Consider the following 23,418-nt stretch of genomic DNA (forward strand, 5'->3'; position numbering starts at 1 on the left):
GCTCTGACCCAGGATCGAACCTGCAACCTTGTTGTTTCAGGACGATGCTCTTAACTGACTGAGCTAACCGGCCAGGGCTTCTTTCTCAGTTTCTTTGCTTCTCCTCTCCACGCACAGTCTTGATTTACCCAGCACCTTGAGTCTTTCCAAAGCAGTGTTGGAGAAGGATAACTCCTTACAGCAGTCACTGTCTGCTGTTACTTCAGTCCCCCAAGAAGTTTCACTGGTTTTTGGCCACTCAAAGCCTTTTTCAATCCTGTCTTGTACTGTGGGGGCCTGGTGCACCTGGCTTGTTCACCCCTTGTTGTTGCAAATGTCTGAAATCTTTCTGTTCCCTTTTGTTTCTACTTAAAAACCAGCCCTTCCTAACAACTTGCCAAATCCTGCAAGGAACCACCAACACAACTGAGGTTTTGTCCTCTGTCCCCTCTCTGGGCTCAGTCGGCACCTGTTCTGCTGTCTCAGTCACCAGAGGACAATCCTCCTGAGTGTTTTGTGGCTGTAGAGCATGGACAGCCAGCCTCCCAGCTGCCACAGTCTTCCTCACTGTCACCTCCGGCTCACCCCTCCCCTTTCCCATGACTCCTGTGTCCGTGAGATAAGGCGAAGAGCTGTAACTAGCAGCCTCTAGTCTCAGTGGCCAGTAAAGGTTTCTCCTGGCTCATGCAAAGCTCCACGTGCATTCCGTGGGCAGGAAGCCCTCTAGATTGGCTCCTTTTCCAATGGGACTCCAGGATCAAGGCTTCTCCCATCATGTGATAACACCGTCAACACCTGGCCTCCAAGGCTTTGCACACAGGGTAGAGAGAAAAGGAGGGAGAGGGTTCTTGCTGTCTGTCTGTAGATAAGAGCCAGGCGGATGAATCAGCCTGTGTCTGCCTCTTCCATCCGTTTTGCCCAGAGCTAGTCAGGTAGCCCCATCCAGATGCAGAGCTGCTGGACGGACAGTCGACTCGCTTGGGCGGACCTGCTGCGGCCAGCGGCTAGGACAGCGCCTGACACACAGTAGATTTTCAATAGCCGGTTAATTAATTCCATGTTAAGTTTTAACTCTACGTTTTTTTATCTTTTCCTTTATTGTTTCTAGTCTTGATGTGTGCTGCTTAAAAATTACTTCCGGTTTATCTAAATATATTTTATTTTTTACATTTAGATCTTACATTGATTGAAAATGTATTTTAAAAGTATGATGAGATGGAGGCATTTGCATTCTTATTTTCCAAATGATCAGTCAGGTCTCCCAAGGCTATGCAGAATGTTTCTTTTTTGTTGTTGATTGAAATCCTTGGGTTGTACTGAATTGTTCAGTGTGCCTCGGTTCACTCCATATTTGCTGTTATATATATATATATATATTATATATAATATATATATAATTTGTATATATTATACATATTTAATACATATTATATGTATAAATTATATGTATATAATTTTTATTGATTTTTAGAGAGAGGGGAGAAAGGAGAGATAGTGAGCAAGGGCCAGAGAGAGATAGAGAAAGAGAAACATTTTATTTGATATTCCACCAATTCACACTATTTGGTTGACTCTTGTATGTGCCCTGCCTGGGGATTGAACCCACAAACAACCTCAGCATGTCAGGACAACACTCTTAACAAACTGAGCTACCTGGCCAGGGCCTGTATTTGCTGTTCTCTGTGTAGTCCCATGCCACTAACTTAATGTTTTAATCAACGCAGTTATGTTAGATTTTAATATCTAGCAGGGTCTCTCCTTTATTTATTTAATGTTCAAAAAATTATTTTAGTCTTATTCACTCTTCAGGATGAATACTAGAATTTTTTGGACATATTTTTAAAAATCCTTCAGGAATTTAGACTGGAATAATTTTTAAATGAATTGGTTAATTTGAGGAGAACTAATTATCTTTATATCTTGACCCTTCTCAATGAGAAATGTGGTACATCTTCTCATTTATTTCAAGTCTTCTATGCTTGCTTCAGTAAAGGTTTATAGATTTTATTTTTATATAGCAATATGATTACTCATAAGCATTAATATATTTTTATTGCTAGCATAGTGTTAAAAATAATTTACGCTATGACTGATTCCTGCTGGTGTACAGGAGTGCCTAGATGTTGCTTGTTTATCCTCTCAGCCATATGCCGAACTCTCTCATTAATTCTAATCAGTCCTGTTCGTTTGCTCCTTTTTTCTTTTTCCAAATAGACAAGCACAGCACCTCCAGAAAGCCATAACTTCTACATTAATTTCTAGCATTTATTTCTATTACTCTTTCTTGTTTTATTTAGAAATCGATGAATAGTAGTAGAATAACAGGCTTATCTGCTTTATTAAAGACATTCTGAACATCATTTTACAAAGTGTGCACAGTGCTAGTTCATTCCTGCCTGGGAATGTTAATGATAGAAACTTCCAAAGTCAAGCGGTTTAAGGTGAAACAGGTTTAAAGTTTTATTCATTGTTGTTACTTTCTAAACTTTTTGTCTGGTATGCCATGGTTCTGACTATGTTAGCGCACTAACACATAAGGATATAGTATGCACTTTTCTCTCATTTTTTTTCCCCATGAAACTCTGTCCCACCAAATTTAGGGGGAAGGAGAACTGGAAGTTGGGAGGTGTGTGGACCTCCCAACAAAGCCACAGTACCTCCCAACAGGTATCCACAGCGCTCTTGTTCAGCACAGCATCCCTTCGGAAGCTCTCTCTGTTCCAGTGTGCCACTTCCTGGATGATGTTGGTTTGACATAGTTTTACCATGTTACAGAATCATCATTCTAGCCTTGGTTTGCTAAGAGCTTTCATCAGTTATTGTTGATTTTTACCAAATTACCGTCTATCAAGATAATCATCTGATTTTTCTCCTTTGCACTACTAATATAACTGATACATTTCCAATATTAGATCATCTTTTCATTCCTAGAATAGACTTCACCTTGGTTCTATTTCCTGCCTTTGCTATCTGGATTTGATTTGTGTGTGTATTTATATTTATTGGAGAGATTGGTCTATAGTTCCTTAAGCTTGCTTACTATCCAGTCACAGCAGCAGTCTCCCTCATGGAGGAAAGAGGGCTCTGTCCCCCTGACAAATGACAAGTGTGATCTTGGGGCAAAGGGAAGAGGTGAGTGAAGAATGCCTAGTCTGTTCTTTCTAAATGTAGAACAGATGCTCACTCCATCTCTCCTGGGCTGGACCACTCCATCTCTCCAAGGTGGAGAGAGACCAGGGGTATTCCAGTAACAGAGCTTTCTCCCCGTGAGAGGAAACACCAAGAGTAGGAAGAAACATGCCCCAGTGCTCCTCCTCCCACTGTGGCTGTTTTCAGGCTTGGTAGTGAAACACCCGGACTCAGAACTAGCGTGAACTTGGTGCTTTCTGCACAGCGGGCAGGGCATCCTCAGGCAGACTGCAGCCTCATGGATGGGGCCCAGAACAGGAATCCATGTGGAGAACCGCTTACCGTGTGTCTCAACATTTAAACGTCATACATCAAGCTAACACACTATTTAAATCAATGTGTTCCCTCTTCCTCCAAGAAACCAACTTTCCTCCCTCCCTCCCCCATCTCTGTCTCTGTCTCTGTCTCTGTCTCTGTCCTCGGGTTGATGGAAACTGGCTTTTGGGCCATCTGGATTCAGGCAGGCAGGCTGTTCTAGTCCTGGCTGTTTTGCAGTGTGGCTTTGGGAAGCTGTCTCTTCTCCCAGAGCCTCCGTTCCTCACTTGTCAAGTGCGAAGTTGCCTTCTGTAATATTACTCACAAGCATTTGAACAGGACAGGAGACTATCATTCTAGAAATGGGATTTTAAAAAATCTTTTTCTTTGCCTCTTCACTCTGTCCTATCAAGACTCCTAGCATTCAGAGAAGGAAAGAATAACAGTGATAGTTATAAGCGCTGGGTTTTTCACGGCTACAGCCTCGTCCTTTCTGTAGTGCAGACGGGACATGCACTGGCCAGGCGGCCTTCTCCAGTCTGCAGGGAGAGCTGCAAATCCACGCCTTGGATTTTAAACCAAGCACAAATGTGAATGTCAGAGCAGCTCCCGGACCCAGACAAGCTGCTGTTCATCAACTTATAAAACAAATTGCCTCTTCCATTCTGTTTACTTCTCCACCCCTTCAGCAGCAACAGGTCTTCACTTGTATCTAAATGAGACGCATTACACACCCAGACATTGGCCACTTTCTTTAAAGAGTGGTGTGTGTGTGTCTTCTCTGCGTTTGAAGGTACACTTCTCGCGGGCAGAGACTGGCGCTGGGTGTGCCTGGCATGCTCCCCAGCACCTCTGAGATGGGGACAGCCCGTGGGAGTCACTGTTGAATGACTGAAAGGCAAAAAGCCTGACCATGTTGCCCTTGGCTTTCCTTAGTTTCCCTTCATTCAGTCGAAACATTTTTTTTAACTTAATGTTCAATTATAGTTGACATACAATATTATATTAGTTCCAAGTATACCATGTAGTGACTAGGTGCTTATATATCTTACGAAATGATCACCACGATAAGTCTGGTAGCCATCTGTCACCATACGTAGTTACTCGTAATTTTTTGGATGTGTCTCCTCGGGCAAAGGCAACAAGAGTGACAATGAACCAGTGGGGGCTCTGTCAGTCAGAGCTTTCGGGCTCCGACTACTTACCAACAGCCTGCTCTGCCCAGCCTGTGCTTGTGGGAGTATCTGAGGCCCCCAGACCAATACGGCGGACCAGGCCTGGCAATGGTTAACTCTCTCGAGGCCACGATACTGCAGTGTCCCTGTGACACCCAGGCCGTGGAGCCCCCATGACACCTGAGAGGAAGAGACAGTGACTTCCTGCAGGATTGAGCAGATGATGGGCATGTGTAGGCTGGAAATGCCAGGGAGGCAGACTATGTACAGACAAATAATAGCTCGTGTCTCTTTATCTCTTGAAAATGGCTAAAGCAGCCTCACATTTTAGTTTGATAAAGAAAGAGCCCAGCCCATTTTTGGCTATATCTTTATAAACAGGGTGACTTCTCATTGTTCTAGGGTTGGTCAGATCTGAGTTTGAGTCTTGGCTGTACTGTTTCCAACTATCCATGTGAATTTGGACGGGTTACTTTGTCTTTATTATTTTTTTCTTTTTTCAAGTGAGAGGAGGGGAGATAGATACCCACATGTGACCCGACTAGGATCCACCCATCAACCCCCATCTGGAGGTGATGCTCTGCCCATCTGGGGCCATGCTTGCAACTGAGCTATTTTTAGCTCCTGAGGCAGAGGCTCCATAGAGCGTCCTCCATACCCAGGGCCAACACACTTGAATCAATTGAGCCATGCCTGTGGGAGGGAAAGAGAGAGAAAAAGAAGGGGGAAGGGTGGAGAAACAGATGGTTGCTTCTCCTGTGTGCCCTGACCAGGAATCGAACCTGGGACTCCCACACACCAGGCGGGTGCTCTACCACTAAGCCAACCAGCCAGGGGCACTTCTTCTTTCTGAATCTGTTTCCTCATCTGTGAATTGAAGCTGGAGGATTGTTGTGAAAATAATATTTTTAAACAGAGGCAGATTAAGGTTTGTTGAGGCCCCGTGTGCAGAAGAAAATATTGGGTTCTTATATTAGAAAAAAGCGTCAAGTTGGGGTTTTGTGGGGCCCTTCCGAAGTCGAAGCCCAGGCTGCGCACCCCAGTGTGCCCACCGTTAAATCTGCCTCGGTCTTTAAAGCACTTCGCTCAGTATCTGGAACCCTGGGAGATCATATATACTGCCCCTTTTAAATGTAACAGAAACATGGATGTCCAGGACTCTCGGGAGAATCCCCAGGGATGTGCGGCACTGTCCAGCGGCACGATGCTCCACTCGCGGGACCTCCAGAGGCCCCGCCCACCCCGTGATCAGGCCTGGCGTGAAGTCAGAGGGCGTGGCTGGTTCACCTGGAGTGAGCAGCGATGGGGGGGGGGGGCAGCAGGAGCCCCGCCCAGCACAGAGCCAGGTTTGCTGACTGCTTCTCTGTCCTCATCAGTCCCGGGAAGTCCTGATGTCCAGACTGCGCCTGTAATTTAATTTCAGCCTGTGTTATTCAAGCTTTAGATTTGAAACATGTCCTATTTCTCAAGATGATGACAGAAGCCTGTGAAAGCCAGCTGGCCAAGATATAAAATTATATTTATGTTCCATTAGTGGTAGTTATCAATTTTTTTGGCTTATTTATTCTGTAGGAATTGTATATGCAATTTACTCCCTCCAGAGGATCACCAGATGCTCCCATAGTTGGAATTTTCAGAATTTGTCGCAGTTTGCCCCCCTAAATCCCTCAGATCAGAGGTAGAGAAACTCCATACTTAGTTTGATCTGAGTTAGCTGTAAACAAGGTTAAAAAGCAAATGTTCTAGCAGTCCTGTTCGATATGTTACCCTCAGAATGCAATTATATCTGCGTCTGGAAGAGACCACCCCCCCCCCCCACCCGGCTCAAGTTGCTGGCCTCAGCTGCTGGTGCGAAGGGACTTGGGGGTCGTGTCTCCCCCTGGGTGTCTCTGGGTGTTGGGGCGCGGGGCCTGGAGAGCAGCTGTGACTTCAGTAAGGACTCACAGAGGAAGGGACCAGAATCCCTGACCCCACCTCCTTGTTATTTCTCCCACAACCTGCTATGGGGCCCTCTGAGATAGTCAGGGAGAGATGGGGACAGAAGGGCAGGGCCTAGGAACTGGGGGGGGGGAGGCGCTTTTGAGAGATGCTGAAGGTGGATGGGGGGTGGGGAGAGAAGGACGGAAGCCTGTGAGCAGTTAAGATGTGTAGTTCCAGGGTCAGGAAAGATAGGAGCGTTATTTGGAATAATGTCCGAAGTCCCCGGCACAGGCAAAGGGATATGGAGAGAATTACCAAGCTTTTTTTTTTTTTTGAACAGGGCCTCTTTTTTTTTTTTAATTAATTAATTAATTTATTTATTTTTATTCATTTTAGAAAGGAGAGAGAGAGGGGAAGAGAGAGAGAGGAGAGAGAGAAGGGGGGAGGAGCAGGAAGCATCAACTCCCATATGTGCCTTGACCAGGCAAGCCCAGGGTTTTGAACCGGCGACCTCAGCATTTCCAGGTCGATGCTTTATCCACTGCGCCACCACAGGTCAGGCTTTTTTTTTTCTTTTTTTTTTTTAACCACGGTCAATGGCTATGTTAAGAAAAACGAAACAACACAACTAAATGGAAAAACTAAGTGAAACGAGTTGATTGATGCTTCTCTCTCTTTCTGTCTCCCTCCCTCCCTCCCCCTACTTTCTCTCTCAAGTCAATGGAAAAATTAAAAAAAGAAAAGCTCCTTCCTCTTCAGTCTCAGAATGTGAGTTTCTCTAGGGCAAGGACCTTGCATTCCTAGTCTAATGCAGCACCTTGTAGGTACTCAGGACTACTTGGGGACGGAACATGGTCCTCTCAGTCATAATCACAGTGGCCTTAGGTCTTCCAAGGGGAACAACAGTTTGTATTGATGTGCCTTAGTGAGCCAAGACGCTTACAGCCATATGCATTCATTTGGCCAATCCATAGTGTATGGCTTCTGTGCTGATTATTTAAATCTCCTGTAAGAAATACAGGCAGTCCCCGGGTTATGAAGGAGATCGGTTCTGTAGGTTTGTTCTTCAGTTGAATCTGTATATAAGTTGGAACAGGTACGTTTACCTATTAAAGGCAACTTAGACAGATGTTACTTAACATAGTATTTGTTTTTACCTTTCCGTGCATACAAATACTTACACATTTTCAAACCTACAGAACCTATCTTGTTCATAACCCAGGGATGGCCTGTACCCCGGCCAGGATGGTTCAAAAACAGTTATGTGGTATAACGATTTTATAGTAAGCCCATTTTGAAATAAAGCCCTACTGATTTTTATCTGAAGATTAAAATAACCCTAAAAATACCATGAGCAGTTATGCCCGCTGTGCCCTGCAAATGCTGTTCCCTCGCCTGGAGTCACTTCCTCCCCATCCACCCTCTGTGGCCCTGTCACCGAGGGACCCACCCTCTTCCTGCTGTGCAGTGTTTGCCTTTATTAAAGCACTTACACCGGATATTATTTTTATTGTTTGCTTTTGTTTTATTTCTTTCACTGATTAAGTGCTCCTTAAAGACAAGTCATGTAGTTCCACACTAACTCAAACATTCCCAGGGCCTGGCACAGTTCTAGGGTGATAGCAGCCATATAATCATGTTTTATAGACTTAATGATTGAGGTCAGATTAAAGTTGGCTGAATTTTCCTTTCTCTTCCTGCGATGTTGGGACATGAGCACTAGCAAGGGAGTCAGACCTGGGCTTCTCTGGTTTCTGCCCATAGTTTCGGGAAAGTGGCTGGTACCCTCCACTTGTATTGTCTTGTCAGTGAAGCCATCTGCCCGGTCTAAGGAAGTGAGATGTATTAAGACGCACACAAAGCTCACAACATCTTAGGGAGGCTGGAAGAAGCAGACTTTAGCTTGAGCTTCTGGGAGCCGTTGCAGGACCATGCCAGGGACCTGGGCCACCAAAGAGCTTCTGCCTCTTATGTGGTCAGGAAGCTGCCCAGTCTGGAAGTTTCCATCATGCTGCCTGCTCTGGAATCGCTCCTTTGAGAAATTCTGCACCAGGAAAATGAATGCCTTGAGCCTTGCCTGTCTCTCCACGTGTGAATCCATCTCAGTGGTGGAACTAAAAGCATAGTCGGGGTTTCGGTCTATGACTGGGAGGGCACGCCAGGAGTGGGTGGGAATGGAGGTTGAGTGATGCCACCCAGCGCCCGCTGCTCAGCACCCCAGATGCCCTGTGAGCACAGGAGGTGTCACAATGCCGGTAGTGGTGACTTTCATTGAGCACGTGGTTCCTGGGAGGCACCATGCCTCCCAGGTGTTTTAATAGTTTCCTTAACCATCTAGCATCTCAACTTTTCACTTATCTTCATAACTCACTTTTCTTTAAAAATTACTATAGCCCTTGGTTGATGAGCTCGGTCAGTTAGAGCATCGTCCCAAAATGACAAGGTTGTGTGTTTGATCCCCGGTCAGGGCACACATGGGAAGCAACCAATGAATGCACGGCTGAGTAGAACAACAAATGAATGCTTCCCTTCTCCCTTCCCTCTCTCTCCCTTCCTCTCTCTGTCTCGCTCTCTCTTTAAAGATCAATGAAAAATTAAGCCCTGGCCAGATAGTTCAGTTGGTTGGCTCATCCTCCCAAAGTGCAGAGGTTGCTGGTTCGATCTCAGGTCAGGGTACATACAGAACAGCTCGATGTTCCTGTCTCTCTGTCTCTCTCTCTCTCCCTCTCTCCCTGCCTCTCTCTAAAATAAAAAAAAAAAAATTATTGCCCTGGCCGGTTGGCTCAGTGGTAGAGCGTCGGCCTAGCGTGCGGAGGACCCGGGTTCGATTCCCGGCCAGGGCACACAGGAGAAGCGCCCATTTGCTTCTCCACCCCTCCGCAGCGCTTTCCTCTCTGTCTCTCTCTTACCCTCCCGCAGCCAAGGCTCCATTGGAGCAAAGATGGCCCGGGCGCTGGGGATGGCTCTGTGGCCTCTGCCTCAGGCGCTAGAGTAGCTCTGGTTGCAACATGGCGACGCCCAGGATGGGCAGAGCATCGCCCCCTAGTGGGCAGAGCGTCGCCCCTGGTGGGCGTGCCGGGTGGATCCCGGTCGGGCGCATGCGGGAGTCTGTCTGACTGTCTCTCCCTGTTTCCAGCTTCAGAAAAATTAAAAAGGAAAAAAAAAAAAATTATTACCAAAATCATAGGTCTTCTGCTAGTACAGAGCTCCAGAAAGCTGAAAGGTGAGAACCATTGTAGCCATTATACAAAGGAAGTGCCTGACCCAACAAGCTTAGCCACAGAGGTGTTTTTCTAGGACCAGGGGCCCCAACCTTTGGTCATGTTTCCTCTGTGGCGTCCCACATTGACAAATGATCACCGGGACTCAGAAAGAAAATGCTGTAGACTCAGACCTCCTGTTCCCCGGGCCCTTCCCTCTGAGGTCACGTGTGACCCGCCCCATGAGGGTTTCCTTCGGTTGAACTGGGCTCAGAAATAGTAACTCTGAAACCTGAATTGTTTCGTAAAGGCAGGGCAGAGGTGGATGTGCGTTTCAGTGTTTAGAGATCAGTGGTGTGATGAAACCTACATAAAAGAATCGCAGTTGGCAGAAATATTAACAGAAGCTTCCGGGCACAAATTATACCTTTTACAATAATATAGTAGAGACTTTAAAATTGAATGCTGTCATTGTTCCAAGAGTACATTTCCTTCACACAAAATCAGATGTAGTGGGGTATTTCCAATTAATATGAGGACTAAAGAATATAGCTTGGGTATATTGAGTTGAAAAAAAAAAGTGCCAAATAAATAACATTTCATACGAATAATTGATATAAGAACTAAAACATTAAATATATAGTTTAACACATCAAGATGACATGTAATAATTTTATGCCTTTCTTTTTTTAAATTAAAAATGGTTTTAAGTTTTGACTCTTGTCTTTAAAAGCTTCCACTTTAAAATATGTACTATATTACTATGCTTAGGATTGAAAATTAGACTACGCTCAATGACTCATGTGCTGTAGCATTAGCCAAACTGTAAGGAATTAACATGGAAGTTTAACCAATTACAGATTTTTCCCCCTGCCACTGTAGCATAAAATACTTGATGAGACCATTTTCTGTTATTGTACTTACTGTTGAAGAAGTGCGTCTGCCCATATATTTCCACAGCACATCATAGAATCTGTATGATGTTATAGAATCTGATATGTCTAGTTTCTCTGGCTGCTGTCTGGCTGGGATCTAGAAGTCTGTACACTGTTTACCTAGATCCGAGTTTGTTTGTTTTTTGTATTTTTCTGAAGCTGGAAACGGGGAGAGACAGTCAGACAGACTCCCGCATGTGCCCGACCAGGATCCACCCGGCACGCCCACTAGGGGGCGATGCTCTGCCCACCAGGGGGCGATGCTCTGCCCCTCCGGGGCGTCACTCTGCTGCGACCAGAGCCACTCTAGCGCCTGGGGCAGAGGCCAAGGAGCCATCCCCAGCGCCCGGGCCATCTTTGCTCCAATGGAGCCTCGGCTGCGGGAGGGGAAGAGAGAGACAGAGAGGAAGGGGGGGGGTGGAGAAGCAAACGGGCGCTTCTCCTATGTGCCCTGGTCGGAAATCGAACCCGGGTCTCCCGCACGCCAGGTTGACGCTCTACCGCTGAGCCAACAGGCCAGGGCCTAGATCCGAGGTTTTAAAAACATTTGTTTTGTTGTGTATTTAGCAACAGAAGCATGTTGGCTTTCTGGGGAGAAGCCTTAGGTAGGACATCATGGCTCAGGATGAGGAAGGCTGGGGGCTGTGTGACTCTTAGCAAGAGAGTTGGCTCTCTGACCTCTGACTTCCTTATCTCCATACCTATTTGTGATATTAAGAACATCTCTTTATTGCTTTAAAGCTCACTTTTCTCATCTGTGAAATAGGGATAAATATTAGGACTCTGCTCGCCAGGTTGTTGTAAGGATAGAAGTGGTAATGTCCACAGTGCCTGGCACATGTCCTCAGGGTAAGACTGTAGGCTACCCAAGCTCCCTCTTGTTCTCGAGGCTAGGGGGGACATCATTCCATTTTCTTTTAACTTCATTTGTAACCTCATCAACTAAAAACTCCGATTTCACCTTTCCGAGAATTAGCTCACTCCTTTGAGACTTCTACAGTGTACTGATGATGTCTGTGGCTTTTGCCTGCCTGGCATTAATGACCCCCATCATTGGCCGTCACCGCTCCAATTTTTCTTAGTCTTAATGGGATTGCGAAACCGGGAGTCCTTGCGAGCAGGTTGTGTCTGACCAGCTAGAGGCTGATTAGTGCTCTCTCCGGGGCACTGAGCTCTCCAAGGAAGACATAAGGAGCTGATTTAATCAGATGAGGGTCCTTCCACTAAATTCCTATTAGTGCTTCTGTAGCTGCAGGCTGTTTCTGTGACTTGTACCCACAGTGACAGAACCAGACCGGGCCTCCAGCTCTTCTTAGCTCCATCTAAGTGTGACCGTCCAATGGGAGAACAGATGGTCTGACTGCCCAGGCCTTTTCTACCCGCCCGGCCAGGCTGAAGGTCTGGAAAACCAGAGGGAGGAGGGGTGTCCTGGGATTTAGAGCATGACCACCCTCATCCAGAAGCTGTTATTTCCCTTTTAAGATGCCTCTCTCCTCCTGCCTGTCTTTATAGTTGTGTTATTTTCCTCCAAAACCTTTGCCCGACGTTCCTTCTTTATTAACCTTTCCATCGGTGGCACTCTGTCCCCTGCCACTTGTATTAGAAGCAGTGTACGTCAGAAATACATATTTCTCCAAATAAAACTTCAAAGGCATGTCAACACAGAACCTACTAGATGTGAATCAGTGAAATATTTCCATTGCATTCATTATTGCCATTAAAATTTTTTTAAGAAATGAGCAGCCGCCTTGTGCTAAGTCCCACTTTACACAGTTCCTGGAACCGTGTGTCACACTGTGAAACTGGGACTGAATTTGGAACCATGGTGCTCCTGGTGCTCTTAGAAATATTTAGTCCCTGGCTGGTTAGCTCAGTGGTAGGGCGTCAACCTGATGTATGGAAGTCCGAGATTCGATTCCCGGTCAGGGCACACAGGAGAGGTGAGCATCTGCTCTTGACCACTCCCTCTTCCCTTCCCTTCTCTCTTCTCTCTTCTCTCTTCTCTCTTCTCTCTTCTCCCCTCCCCTCTTCTCTCTTCTCCCCTCCCCTCCCCTCCCCTCCTCTCCCCTCCCCTTCCCTTTTTCTCTCTCTCTCTCGTTTCCTCTCCTGCAGCTTGATTGATTTGAGCACGTTGGCCCTGGGTGCTGAGGATGGCTCTGTCGAGCCTCCACCTCAGGTGCTAAAAATAGCTCAGTTATGAGCATGGCCCCAGGTGGGCAGAGCATCAATGCCAGATGGGGGTTGCCAGGTGGTTCCCAGTCAGGGCGCATGTGGGAGTCTGTCTCTGTATCTCCCCTCCTCTCACTTAAAAAAACAATTTAGCTATATTCTCACCTGCCACCCATCCTCCACTCTTTTGATTAAATATTAATTATGGAGAGCACTTTTTCTTTTCTTTCCTTTTTTTAAAAAATAAGATGCCAGAAGCACTTTAAACATAGGGGTTAAATTGCTTCTCCGGCTCCTGCCCTTTGCCTGTGCCATCCTCCTTCTGTACCTGGATTGGCTTGTGACCTCACTCCTGGCAGAAGAAGTCAGTGAACGGGAACATTAATTTGTTTGAGTGGATGTGTTTCAAAGTCACAGTAAAAAATAAATAAAAATAAAAAAATGAAAAGGCTTGTTATGGCCTCTCCTGTCATAGGAAATACACAGCCTTTGGTATTATGGCAGTTTCAAAAAAATATTTTTATATTTCCCTTGAAATATTAACCTTTTTATAGTTTGCTTAAAATCAGTAATGAAAATATCTATGTGAAAGTGAGAGGATTCCAGTCTTCATAGTTTTTGCCCACAGAGACCATTAATCAGTAATCACCAATCATCACTCAACTGTTAAGGAATAATTCACTTATTATTTCTTTTCACAAAGGATTAGGGCTATACACACACACACACACGCACGCACGCACGCACACACAACAGGCACCAAAAGGAAAGATCTGAAGATACAGCGAAAACGCTGCCTCTGGTTTGGTGAAGCAGGATAAAACAGCAGGCTGCAGAGATTTTACAGGTAGGTTTGTAGAAGACGCTGTTGATTGGTTATCCCAAACTACCCACAAAGCCTGTTTACCCCTTTCTTCCTCTCCTCAAGGGGCTGCGAAGGGAAAGATTTCCTCAGACTCCCTTGCAGCTAGGGATGGCCATGGCCACGTGACCCATTTTGGCCAATGAGTTGCCTCCTGCTGTGGTTTTCTGTTTTTCATCAGTTTGTAACTGCTTGTAGAAGAAGCATTTTTATCACACTTTAAAAATCTTTGTCAGATAAATCTGACAAGTCTTTCATGTCAGTATTGGCAGCTATTGAATATCTTTTTTCATTCCTGTTGAAAAGTTTTTTGTTGTTGGGATGACGCATGACTTTTGATTGAACTCTAGGCATTTCTGCGTTATGGCACAAGAAATGGATCTTATTTAAATCTGTGTTAGCTGTCTTTTTCTGACACCTTTTGGCCTGGAGCCACTCCTTGTTACAGCCAAGTGACAGTGAAGTCCAGCAGCCACGGAGGGACTCCTGTTTACTGCTGAGTGAGGGTGGGGGTCTGGCTCCCCCTATGGTCTCCTCTCACTCAGTGTGGTGGGGATCATTGCTGGCTGCCAGGGATGAAAGTTGTGACCCCCACTTAACCTTCTCTGACATCATTCAGGGAGTGTGTCTATGTGTTTGTGTGTTGGTTGGGGTGCCTGATGATTACCTCGTGCAAGCACCTTTTTATTTGTGGTGTTTGACTCAAGTACAATGTTGATTGTTTAAAAGATTTCTATTTTCTAGGCTGCCCCCTTGGTGAAAGAGAGTAGGTTTTTTTTTGTTGTTGTTTGTTTGTTTGTTTGTTTTTGTATTTTTTCTGAAGCTGGAAATGGGGAGAGACCTAGTCAGACAGACTCCCGCATGTGCCCGACCGGGATCCACCCAGCACACCCACCAGGGGGCAATGCTCTGCCCACTAGGGGGCGATGCTCTGCCCCTCCGGGGCGTCGCTCTGCCGCGACCAGAGCCACTCTAGCGCCTGGGGCAGAGACCAAGGAGCCATCCCCAGCGCCCAGGCCATCTTTGCTCCAATGGAGCCTTGGCTGTGGGAGGGGAAGAGAGAGACAGAGAGGAAGGAGGGGGGGGTGGAGAAGCAAATGGGCGCTTCTCCTATGTGCCCTGGCCGGGAATCGAACCTGGGTCCCCCGCACGCCAGGCTGACGCTCTACCGCTGAGCCAACCGGCCAGGGCCAAGGGTAGGTTTTAATTGGGCTTTTTGTCCATGCCTGTTGACATTCCCTAGTTGTCAGCTTCTTCTGCTCCAAGTCTGGTTAATAATATGAGGCAAAAAGAAAACAGAGGAAGTCACTACAGTTTGGTCCTTGGGTCCCCAGGTCCCTAGCTGGGCTGTCTTCCTGTCTCTTGTGTTTCAGAGACTTCTTATATTCGATTTAAATATGTTCAAGTGTTTTAGTCGTACCTACAGGAGGAACAGGGAGAAGTAGGTCTACTTCCTGGAGGCTGACATCCATGAGATGGATTCTAAGATCACAGGGTGAGCATCCTTTTGAAGGGAAGAGCTCAGTTGGTAGGACCTTGGATCCCTACCCCTTGCCCACCCGTGAGCCTGGTGCCTGCCGCTGGAGTAGCCACCATCCTGAGACCCTGAGCACGAAAGCCAGACAGAGCAGGCTGCAGACCTGCCCCAGGAGAGGGGCCTCAGGGGCCATCCTCTGGATAACTTGTCAATTCTTTTGTTTGTTTGTTTGTTTTCTTTTTCTGAAATTGGAAACAGGGAGGCAGTCAGACAGACTCCTGCATGCGCCCGACCGGGATCCACCCGGCACGCCCACCAGGGGGTGATGCTCTGCCCATCTTGGGGCGTTGCTCTGCCACAATCAGAGCCATTCTAGCGCCTGAGGCAGAGGCCACAGAGCCATCCTCAGCACCCGGGCAAACTTTGCTCCAATGGAGCCTTGGCTGCGGGAGGGGAAGAGAGAGACAGAGAGGAAGGAGAGGGGGAGGGGTGGAGAAGCAGATGGGTGCTTCTCCTGTGTGCCCTGGCCGGGAATCGAACCCGGGACTCCCACACGCCAGGCCGACGCTCTACCACTGAGCCAACCGGCCAAGGCTGTCAATTCTTATTATAAGGAAAAAAAGTTCTCATGTGCTTGTCCTTGTTTATAACCTAATTTGAGTCTGTCGGATACAAACTCCTTTGTTAAAGAAGTTGATGAATCAGAGTGTTGTAAATATCCCAGCTCTCTCATGTTCTCTCTTGACTCTCCTCCCCTCCAAATGAACATCTTCCGTCTGTACAGGGGCTCAACACTGTAGAGATACCTTTGAGTTTCGGGGAAAAAGGAAAGCACCTTTTAGTTCCTGTGTATCAGAGGTGAGGGAGGCGCTGAGTTCCAAATCAGACCCATCTGACCTTGAAAGCGGTCTCTCCCGCCATCCGCACCCGCTCCCGAATACACCCTTCCCAGAGTTTGAGAAGTGGTGTTCCGACAGACAAAGGAGAATTTTAAGCGCAAAAACTTATACTCCGAGCCTCGACAGTAGGCTTGATAAATCAGTACCAAGCTGTCATCTGGAGTGGGGTTGGCAAACTTTTCTCGGTGAAGGGCCAGATAGTAAATATTTTAGGCTTTGCAGGCCATCCCTGTTTCTTGTATTGTCTTCTGTTTTACTTTTTTTTCCCAACCCCTTATAAAATGTAAGAATCATTCTTCACTCACAGACCTCGTGAGAACAGGCAGCCAGCGGACCTGGCTGGGGGCCTGCTAGTGGGCTGAGCAGCCAGAGACAAGTGGGGCTTGTGCCCTGGGCTGCGGCTGGCTGCGTAGGAAGGGCTCTGGCCTGCTGGGTGGCAGGGGGAGGGGGTGGAGGTCCCTCCTCGTCTGTCACCCGCACAGAGGTGGCACAGCATCCTATGTGGGAATGAGGGGAGTGTTGAGTGTGGGACTTTGGCTAACTAGACACATCTTGAGTGCCTACCTCCTGTGGATGAAGCAGAATTAAATAGTGTGTGGTCCTCCCTGTAGCCAGGCGTCCCCAAACTACGGCCCCGCGGGCCGCATGTGGCCCCCTGAGGCCATTTATCCAGCCCCCCACCGCAGTTCCGGAAGGGCCACCTCTTTCATTGGTGGTCAGTGAGAGGAGCACTGTATGTGGCGGCCCTCCAACGGTCTGAGGGACAGTGAACTGGCCCTCTGTGTAAAAAGTTTGGGGACCCCTACTAGAGTCATGGGCCCTGCTTCTCCTCATCAGAGCACACACTTCTTAGTTGCCACCAGGGTGTGTCCCTTAGGGGGTTACTTCTGTGAGAACCGGCCCATCCCTGGGAATGTTTCCGGGCTGGTGGAGACGCTGCCTGCAGGGGCAGCGGGGTGGATGGGTGGTGTGCACAGCTGTTGGGTCCTGGTTCTGCCACTTACTCACTGGGTAACTGGGCAAAGCCTTGAGTTCTCTTGGTTTCAGTTGTCTCACTTCCAAAATTGAGAATGTTGAGACAGATCATCTGTAAGTTCCTTCCACTCTGATGCTGATCTTACATAAAGATTGCACCAAAAACACTGTATCCCGTGTGACCTTCAGATTGTGTGGAATTCATGAATGGGGCACCATGTCTGCCTACGGAATACTGAAGACTTCATAAAGGGCCGGGTGTCTCAGCCTGTGGTTCTTTTTACTTTAGGGTAAAAACATTTGGACCATAAATTATAGAAATTAGTTCTGTGTGATTGATACTATATTTGGAAATGCAATGTGGAGAATTACGAATATATTCAGCCAAGTCATTTAAATTTTTTTCTTTCAGTTTTCTGGCTAATTCTTGTTAATTGATAGTTACCACTATTTTCCATTTCCTTGGTTATGTAGAAGAGAATGTGAACTTTAAGCCCAAATAATGTTTCATGAATAAAGTCAGATTCAGGATATTTCTGATGGGCAAGAAGAGATGTTGTTAACATCATTGTGAAAGGTAAGGGGAACCTTCTTGAAAAAGAATTTAACAATATGTATTGAGTCTTAAAAATACTCCTGTCCTTTGACCCTATAACTCCTCATCTATGAATCTGTTTTTAGGAAATAATAATCAGTGCTGATAAATTTATGTACAAATATGCACATTACAGCATTATTTACATAGATAGTGGGGAAAGCCTTAATATTTAGCAATGAGGAAATGGCTAAAATTATAGAACCTCCACTCTGGAACATTGTGATGCAATGAAAACAACATTGACAAAGATATAAACTCTTTTTAAATTTTTTTTTCTGTATTTTTCTGAAGCGGGAAACGGGGAGAGACAGTCAGACAGACTCCCGCATGCGCCCGACTGGGATCCACCCGGCACGCCCACCAGGGGGCGATGCTCTGCCCCTCCGGGGCATCGCTTTGTTGCGACCAGAGCCACTCTAGCACCTGGGGCAGAGGCCGAAGAGCCATCCCCAGCGCCCGGGCCATCTTTGCTCCAGTGGAGCCTCGGCTGCGGGAGGGGAAGAGAGAGACGGAGAGGAAGGAGAGGGGGAGGGGTGGAGAAGCAGATGGACACTTCTCCTGTGTGCCCTGGCCGGGAATTGAACCCAGGACTTCTGCACACCAGGCCGATGCTCTACCACTGAGCCAACCGGCCAGGGCTCTTTTTAATTTTATTTATTCATTTTTACAGAGAGATAGATAGATAGATAGAGAGAGAGAGAGAGAGAGAGAGAGAGAAGGGAAGGAGGAGCAGGAAGCATCAATTCCCATATGTGCCTTGACCAGGCAAGCTCAGGGTTTGAACCAGTGACCTCAGTGTTCCAGGTCCATGCTTTATCCACTGCACCACCACAGGCCAGGCCAGATAAACTTTTAATGCAACAAGTGACAACAAACTACAGAAATTGAGTGCATCTGTTGTAAAAAAGATAACATGCTACCAATTAGTGTGCATTCAGGCGATATGGCACATGCTTAATACAATCTCATTAAATATTCACAGCAACCCTGAGGCAAGCAACTTTATTCCCATTTGACAATTTGGGAAACTGAACCTTTGAAAAGGTAAATAACTTGTCCAAGTGAGCAGAGCTAGAAAGTGGCGGGGCCTGGATTTGAACCCTGGTCTCTCTGATTCTAAAGCTTTGGTTGTATGACCTCTTATGAATTACTGTAGCACACCAAGAAAACTAATAACAGCGAAAGCTAAGGGTGTGTGTGCGAGCTCCTCCTCTTGGCGAAATGCCATTGACTCCGAGGTATGGATGAATGGCTCAGGGATGGCTGGGCACCCCTGGCCCGATCCCAGCGCCCCTAATCCTCCAAATGGGAGCGCGTTTCCTTTGGCTCCTCTCCAAGGAGCGAAGGCATTCTTCTCCCAAGACGAGATCGGATGGCTGACTCCATGACCACAGCAGAAACAAATTGCTATTCTTTGGAAGGCTCTTGGCCTTCAAGGACCACTTGGGAAGGGAGTGGTTCCAGCTTTAACACTTTAACCAGAGCACAACACAGTCCTCCTCCTTTCCTTTCTTCTTTTTTTTTTTTAAACATCTGCATGTGGATGTAATAAAAGTGAGCTGGGTCGCACTCTGGGCAGAGAGGAAGGGCGTGAGCACTGTAATTGAGCTGCCGTTGCCTGCCTGCCTCTCCGGGCACACATTAGCCGAGTAAGGCATGTAGTCAATAAAACACAACAAAACAATAAAACTAAGCCCTTTGGTGCTTTCTTATTGGGTGTTATGCAACTCAGAAAACCTGTGGCCGTAAAAAGGGGAATGAGGGAAACTTTACACTTGCAAGAACAAAGAACGCTCAGGCACTAGGTTGAAAATAGCACTCTGAGCTCAGGGCATGTTCTGCGAGCACCTGGAAGCAGTTAGCTCTGAAAGCCGTGCAGGCCTTGGCGCTGCACGGCCACAGGCCCTCCGTGAGAGCTAGTGAGGAAGGTGCGCAGCAATGTGCTTTTCATTAGGGCAGTCATTGATCCTAACCACAGAAATCCATGCTGTTGATGAATTTATTAGCCATGGGCAGAAGGATCACTTGCGGTGCTTCCTCTCTTTGGGGTGGGGCGGGTGGGGACTCCTCACGCAGGGGGACTTCATAGGTGCCAGTGCCTCTACGTTGTGATTTCCAAAAACGGGGGAAAGTTGTAAGTCAACCCTCAACACGTTCCTTGTCTGCTTAAGACCAAAAGAAAAGTGGGTGTTTTTTTATTGTCGGGCCTTGTTAGGACTGGTTGGAAAGCAGGCCAGTGTCATTTGTTTTAGGTTTTTAGAAACAAACATTTGTTCTTCCCACAAGAGTTGTTTTATTTATTTATTTATTTATTTATTTATTTTTGTATTTTTCTGAAGCTGGAAACGGGGAGAGACAGTCAGACAGACTCCCGCATGCGCCCGACCGGGATCCACCCGGCACACCCACCAGGGGGCGACGCTCTGCCCACCAGTGGGCGATGCTCTGCCCCTCTGGGAGGTCTCTCTGCCGGGACCAGAGCCACTCTAGCGCCTGAGGCAGAGGCTAAGGAGCTATCCCCAGTGCCCGGGCCATCTTTGCTCCAATGGAGCCTCGGCTATGGGAGGGGAAGAGAGACAGAGAGGAAGGAAGGGGGAGGGGTGGGGAAGCAAATGGGCGCTTCTCCTATGTGCCCTGGCCGGGAATCGAACCCGGGTCCCCCTCATGCCAGGCCGACACTCTACCGCTGAGCCAACCGGCCAGGGCCAAGAGTTGTTTTAAATACCTTCAGGGCTATGATTGCTACCCCAAACAATTCATTAAAAAATACATACTTGTTTTTGCCTAGTTTTTTATTTTTTTATTTAGACAATTAAATTTAACAGGGTGACATTGGTCAATTAGAGTACATAGATTTAGAGAAAACATCTCCACATCATTTGGACAGTTGATTATGCTGTATACTCATCACCCAATTTCAAATCATTCTCTGTCACCCTATATTTGTTTCTCTTTAAGCCCCTCCCCCTCTCCTACCCCCTCTCCTTCCTTCCCCTACCCCTGGTAACCACTGTACTTTTATCTATGTCTGTGAGTCTCAATTTTGTTTTCCATCCATGTTGCTGTAAATGATCCGATGTCATCATTTCTTACGGCTGAGTAGTATTCTATAGTATATATGTACCACATCTTCTTTATCCAATCCTCTGTTGAAGGACATTTCAGCTGTTTCCATGTCTTGGCCACCATGAACAATGCTGAGATGAACATTGGGATGCATGTGTCTTTATGTACCCATGTTTTCAAGTTTTGGGGGTATATACCTAGTAGAGGGATTGCTGGGTCATATGGTAGTTCTATTCTTAATTTTTTGAGGAACCACCATACTTTCTTCCATAATGGTTGTACTAATTTACATTCCCACCAATAGTGGATGAGGGTTCCTTTTTCTCCACAGCCTCTCCAGCACTTGTTGTTACCTGTCTTGTTGATAATAGCTAACTAATCTAACAGGTGTGAGGTGGTATCTTATTGTAGTTTTTTTTTTTTTTTTTTTTTTTTTTTGTATTTTTCTGAAGCTAGAAACAGGGAGAGACAGACTCCCGCATGTGCCTGACCGGGATCCACCCAGCACGCCCACCAGGGAGCGACGCTCTGCCCACCAGGGGGCGATGTTCTGCCCCTCCGGGGCGTCGCTCTGTTGCCACCAGAGCCACTCTAGCACCTGGGGCAGAGGCCAAGGAGCCATCCCCAGCACCCGGGCCATCTTTGCTCCAATGGAGCCTTGGCTGCGGGAGGGGAAGAGAGAGACAGAGAGGAAGGAGAGGGGGAGGGGTGGAGAAGCAGATGTGTGCCCTGGCTGGGAATCGAACCCGGGACTTCTGCACCCCAGGCCGACGCTCTACCACTGAGCCAACCGGCCAGGGCCTCATTGTAGTTTTGATTTGCATTTCTCTAATAACTAGTGAAGATGAGTATCTTTTCGTATATCTATTGGCCATTTGTATTTCTTCTTGGGAGAATTGTCTGTTCATGTCCTCTTCCCATTTTTTTTTTTTTTTTTACTCTTTAACTGTAATACATTTTATAGGAATCTTTATGTTCTGGAATTCCTATCCATCTTACACTTCATGATTTTTTATTTTTTTATTGATTTAAATTTATTGTATTTACATAGATTCAAGTGTCCCATCGAATACATCCCCCCCACACCATCGAATTCCCCTCAACATCCTTCTTGCCCCTCCCCCAACACCCTCTCCGCTTTCCTCCAGGATTTGCTCTTCTGCTCTCTATAATGCTGTTATGTGTATATAATTTCACCAAGCTCTTTCCCTTCTCTGATCTCATCCTCTCATCCCCTTCCCTCTGTCCGCTTTCCCACTGGTCCCTTTGATCCCTCCTCTGCTTCTATTCTGTTCCTCAGTTCACATTGTTCATTGGATTCCTCATATGAGTGAAGTCATATAATATTTTTATTTCTTGTCTGGCTTATGTCACTTAACATAATAGTTTCCAGGTCCATCCCTGTTGTTGCAAAAGGTATTTTCTTCTTTTTCATGACCCCATAGTATTCCATGTGTATATGTAGTACAACTTTTTTTTTAAATTTTTAAAAAAATTTTTTTTCTGAAGCTGGAAACGGGGAGAGACAGTCAGACAGACTCCTGCATGCACCTGACCGGGATCCACCTGGCACGCCCACCAGGGGCGACGCTCTTCCCACCAGGGGGCAATGCTCTGCCCCTCTGGGGTGTCGCTCTGCCATGACCAGAGCCACTCTAGCACCTGAGGCAGAGGCCAAGGAGCCATCCCCAGCGCCCGGGCCATCTTTGCTCCAATGGAACCTTGGCTGCGGGAGGGGAAGAGAGACAGAGAGGAAGGGGGGTTGGAGAAGCAAATGGGCACTTCTCCTATGTGCCCTGGCCGGGAATCGAACCCGGGTCCCCCGCACGCCAGGCTGACGCTCTACCGCTGAGCCAACCGGCCAGGGCCCGTAGTACAACTTTTTAATCTACTCGTCCACTGAAGGACACTTGGGCTGTATCCAGATCTTCATTATTGTAAACAATGCTGCCATAAACATGGGGATGCATTTCTTCTTTTGAATCAGTGATTTGGTGTTCTTAGTATATATTCCTAAAAGTGGGATGGCTGGGTCAAAAGGCAGTTCCATTTTTAATTTTTTGAGGAATCTCCATACCATTTTCCACAGTGGTTGCACCAGTCTGCATTCCCACCAGCAGTGCAGGAGGGTTCCCTTTACTCCACATCCTCACCAGCACTTATTATGTTTTGTTTTGTTAATGTGTCATTCTGACTGGTGTGAGGTGATATCTCATTGTGGTTTTAATTTGCATTTCTCTAATGATTAGTGATGTTGAACATTTTTTCTTTTGCCTATTGGCCATCTGAATGTCCTCTTTGAAGTGTCTATTCATTTCTTTCGCCCATTTTTGATTCAATTATGTTCCTTGATTTCTCTTATCAATGTTTTATAATTTTCTGAGTACAAGTCTTTAACCTCCTTGGATAAATTTACAGCTAGGTACTTTCTTTGTTGTTGTTGCAGTAGTGAAGGGGATTGTTTTCTTAGTTTGTCTTTTGGACAGTTCATTGTTGGTGTATAAAAATGCCACTGGTTTTTGAAAATTAATTTTATATCCTGCCACCTTGCTGAATTCATTTATTAGGTCCAGTAGTTATTTTACTGAGACTTTAGGGTTTTCTATGTACAGTATCATATCATCAGCAAATAATGATAGTTTTACTTCTTCTTTTTCAATTTGGATGCATTTCTAAAATCTTAAATCCACATTCCTCTTTACCCTTTTTCTGTTTACAA

The 23,418-nt window shown here is 46.5% G+C and overlaps 1 non-coding gene across 1 annotated transcript; it reads right to left on the reverse strand.

The window, feature by feature from the left end:
* Positions 1–21,424: 21,424 nt before the first annotated feature.
* TRNAP-GGG (transfer RNA proline (anticodon GGG)) lies at positions 21,425–21,500 on the reverse strand. The gene has a single exon. It is a non-coding gene; the product is annotated as a tRNA-Pro (tRNA).
* Between the last annotated feature and the right edge of the window lie 1,918 nt (positions 21,501–23,418).

This window comes from Saccopteryx leptura, chromosome 13, assembly GCF_036850995.1.
Source record: "Saccopteryx leptura isolate mSacLep1 chromosome 13, mSacLep1_pri_phased_curated, whole genome shotgun sequence".
NCBI lineage: Eukaryota > Metazoa > Chordata > Mammalia > Chiroptera > Emballonuridae > Saccopteryx > Saccopteryx leptura.